Source organism: Nematolebias whitei, chromosome 2 (genome assembly GCF_014905685.2).
Source record: "Nematolebias whitei isolate Nwh7 chromosome 2, NemWhi1, whole genome shotgun sequence".
In the NCBI taxonomy this organism is placed as follows: domain Eukaryota; kingdom Metazoa; phylum Chordata; class Actinopteri; order Cyprinodontiformes; family Rivulidae; genus Nematolebias; species Nematolebias whitei.
Window position 1 is genome coordinate 34515010 of NC_056499.1, and position 4707 is coordinate 34519716.

The following is a 4707-nucleotide window of genomic DNA, read 5'->3' on the forward strand; positions in this document are numbered from 1 at the left end:
GATGGATGGATGGATGGATGGATAGATGGTTGGATGGATGGATGGATGGATGGATGGATGGATGGATGGATGGATGGATGGATGGATGGATGGATGGATGGATGGATGGATGGATGGATGGATGGATGGATGGATGCTAATCCATCACTGTGGGTTCCAGCAGCTCTGGGACAATTTCCTGAAAAGTGAATTTTGCTGCTAATTATTAGAAAAGATCAGATTGTTTGAGAATTCGAACTCAAACGTCCCGATAATGTCACATGCAGGCAGTTAGGTTGAAGAGTGGAGAAAATACCAAGAGTAAATGACTGAGATTATCGTTCCTGTTGATGAAAACCAACCTTTAATTTGACAGATGTGAAGAATGGGCTTAATTTCCTTTCTGACTATTCTTTGTCTCGGCGAGACCTCAGTGGTGGGAACACTTCCTCCAGCAGAGGGGGGGCTTAATCCACATATGAGTGCAACACTTAGCTGCTAATGAAACTTTAAATTACCACTGATGGGAGAAGAACCAGTGATCCTCTAACCCTTATCAAGGCGTCAAAAAAAAAAAAAAAAAATCACGCTACTATCAATCACAAGAATGAACTAAAACATCTTATTGATTTTTACCATTGAATAATAATGAATATATGCTTGACTTTACATATTACACAATAAATATGAAAGTGGTTGCTGTAATTTGATTAGTTTACATCATCTTAATCTCAGTGTGTTGTTTGCACCTGGTCGCAGGTGTCCATCACCCTCACTGTGACAGGCTGGTGGTCCACAACTTCCTCTGATGAATAGATATCCTCTGAAACACACGAAGGACAGAAAAAAAAAACACTTTCACAAACTCACAAATACTCTGACACAGAATAGTAATTTGAAAGAGCTAATTACTTTTTTTACTGCCCACATATTTTGTATTGTTTTTACTAATTGCATCATCATGTAACCTCCTGATTAAAGATCAACTCACTTTTAGTTATAACTCTTGGAAAAAACATGATCAATGTCTAGAGGACCGGCTTTAGCAGCAGAAAATCCTTTTTGATCAGTTTCCGTCTTGTTTTCTGGAACTCCACAGCCCTGAGACTGCTGCTCTCATTGACGAGCTTAAGATCGGTGGTTTCCAAACTTTTCTGGTTTTGGACCACTAAATAAGAGACTTCTGACCCGACGATTGCTGGTTGAAGCACACAAATAAACAAGCCGATTAAATAAAAATAATAAGCACACAAGCTGCCTTTTTATTTCATTCATCACTTCTGTGTTTGCCTCTGGTAGCAATTATGCTAATAAATGCTCTGAGCAGCAGTTTTAAATTAAAATGTAATTTCTGAGATTAATCTCAACACTCCTCATTTGATGTTTCACACAGAACCCCAGCTTTAGATGGCAGCTGATGACAGCATGTCTGAAACACACCGACTGATTTTAACTAAGCCTGAGTTTTATTTTAACCCAAGTATGGCATGTATTGAAGTATGCAGAAACTTTGCACATTTTCAAATGTCATGTTTATGCCGTCATACATGTCTGTGAGCAAGAACAGCTGCAAGAAGGAGCTGGAATCAAAATAAAAGAAATTTAAAAGAGCTTTTACATCAGCATCAGCTGCAGGGTTCATGATATGCTATCACAACAAATCATACATCAAAACATTCTCTGTTTCAGGAGAAGGGTGATATGCTTTTAGTATTGGTGCAACTTTAGCTTTTTTTAAATATTTAGCCTTTTCTGCCACTTTTGTTCTCATGGAAAAAGAATTTAGCTCATTTTCCATCCTTCAAATCTTTAGATCTGTTTACAGCCATTTACTGCTCCTTTCACATTTTGTTCTGCTTCAGCTGCTTTCAGCTTCCTTGTGCTTGTTGTGCTTCTTCTGCTAATTTTAGCTTGTTATGCTCCTTTCAGTTAATGTCTGCAAGTTTCAACTTTTTCTGCTATTTCAGCTACTATTCAAGTGTTTTTGTGCTAATGTTCGCCTTTTCATCTAATTCTACAGTTTTTGCATTCATTTCAATGTTTTTCAGCCTAAATCAGCAAAGATTTCTCCACTTCCTTCTTGTAATTTAAGCTTCTTTTCGCCTTTTATCTACTTTTCATCTGTTTTTGCTGATTTCAACTTTTATCAGATAAGTACCACTTTTTGTGCTCATTTCTGTTTCTTTCAGCAAATGTGTTCTTTCTGTTTTCTTCTGCTAATTTAAGCTTGGTCTATCTTTTCAGCTATCATTTTTGCATTTTTTAAGCTAATTTCTACAGTTTTCAGATAAATTCAAGTTTTCTGTGGTAATTTATGTTACTTTCAGCCTAATTTACGTATTTATGCTAATTTCAGCTTGTTGTGATTCTTTCGGATTATTTCTGCTAGTTTCAGCTTTTTCTGCTATTTCAGCTGCTATTAAGCTGTTTTAATACTAAATTTAGCTTTTTCAGCTAATCCCACATTTTTGGAGCTCATTTCAGCCCTTTCTGCTTCCTCCTGGTAGTTTACAATTTTTCTGCCTTTTCAGCTACTTTTAGCTTTTTTTTTTTTTTTTTTTTCAAATTTAAGCCTTTCTGTGTAATTCCCTAAATTTCCTGCCAATTTCTGCTTATTTAAACATAATTCTGCAAATATGTGTTCTTTTTTCTACTAAGTTAGGCTTATTCATCCATTTCAGCTAAATTTTAGCATGTTTTAGATAATTTCAACTGTTTTTCAGCAAGTTCTTCTGCAATAAGCATTTACTCTGCATTTTTGCACGAAATGCAGTTTCTCTAGCTTATTTTGCTTTTGCACATTACTTTATGAAGATTGTCAGTGAATTTTCAGCATAAATAAATGTCATTTAAGTAACTTTCACACTGAGTTTATTTTATTATGAGGTGTTTTTTATTTATTGTTATTGAGTTTTACCCTTGTAACTTTATCTGAACTTATGTAAAAATTCCTCACAATGATTTTATTTTACTTGAATAGATCATTTGTCCTTTTTTTTTATTAATAGACGGTGCTCCAGGTTGAAATAATTTTTCTTTCAAAACAATGCTTGCATAAATAAAGAGCAACTTTACTCATTGTATGTGTATTTTTATTGTAATTACAGAAAACAAGGCTTACCTAGATAAGGGTCATATTCACTGATGAAGCGTTTTGTGAGAAATTTGACAGTGAGAGCTGTGAAATAAGAAAAAGGACATCAAAACGTCTGTGAGAGTGGCTGTGGAGCCTCAAGGGACACACTGTCAGAGTCCTGAGAAAAATCACTGCTACATAAACAACCACATTTACCCTCGGGAATTATGAAACTTATTATCTTATAAGACAAACTCTTGTGAGTAGTTTTTGTTAGAACTATTATTGTTGCTTACAAACAACACACGAATTAACAGAGAATGATTAAAAAACAGCAAAAACCAGAAACAACTATGATGAAAACAGCAGAAATCTAGTTAAAATGCTAGATAAATGTATAAATTCCAAGAACAAGTAGTCAGATCATACTTTTGTCCAATGGAGATTTAAAATCTGACCTGATTTGCCGCAGCCCATCACTCCAAGCAGCACCAGGTTGCATTCAGCGCATGACTTAACCTTTCCAAACATCACTGACATGATCCAGACTGTTGCAGACTCTTGTTGTCAACAGTTGTCCTTGTACAGAGCTGCTGAAGACAAAGTGTGGAGATGTCCACACGGAGCAGCTGAGACTGAAAAGCACATGTTCTCCTTGCAGAAACACAACACAAGAGACAGGGAGGACAGAAGATATCCCAGACCTGTGGCCACTGAATCTACTGCTCCCAGTTCAGAAGAATAGTGCCGTGTGCAGCTGATGCTCCCATCTCTCCATTTTAGGGAGAAAAAAAGACTTCAAACAGATCCAGTAAGAGCTAAACTAAAGTAGCTGAAAACGTCTCATGACTCACTGCGCTGAGGTTATTTAGACATTAGAGGACATTTGTACAGCTGGATGTTAGTATAATGTTCCTCCTGAGAGGCCTCACACATCCTTCTGTTCACATTTTTGTAGCTGAGTTTGTTTTCCCTGCATACAGGGACAGATTCAGATATTCTGAGCACCAGAGGACATTAGTAAATCTTCAAAAGCCCCAGTTCTGACTAACTCCCACAGAATGTGATCGTTCACATTTAACTATTAACATAAAAATATAAATCGTTAGCATTTACTCACAACAATGTTGTTCACAGAAAACTTCAAGACCACACTGTAATTTTGGAGTTCACTTGATGAAATGTGTACAGTGGCACGGTGGTGCAACTGAGCTGCTGCCTTTCAGCGAGCAGGTTACCCTTGTTCAAATCCCGGTCCAGGGGCCTTTCTGGGTGGAGTTTGCATGTTCTCTCTGTGCATGCGTTGGTTTTCTCTGGGTACTACGGTTTCCTCCCACAGATCAAAAACATGTATGTTAGGCTGATTGGTGACTCTAAATACTTCCGAGGTGTGAGTGAGAAAGTGAATGGTTGTCTGTCTCATTTGTCTCTATGTGTCCCTGTGATGGACTGGAGACCTGTCTAGGGTGTGTCCTGCCTCTCACTACCGGACATGAGCACCAGTGACCCCTGTGACCCAAAAAGGAAGAAATTGTTTTAAAAAAAATAATGGATGGATGGATGGATGGATGGATGGATGGATGGATGGATGGATGGATGGATGATGGATGGATGGATGAATGGATGGATGGATGATGGTTGGATGGATGGAT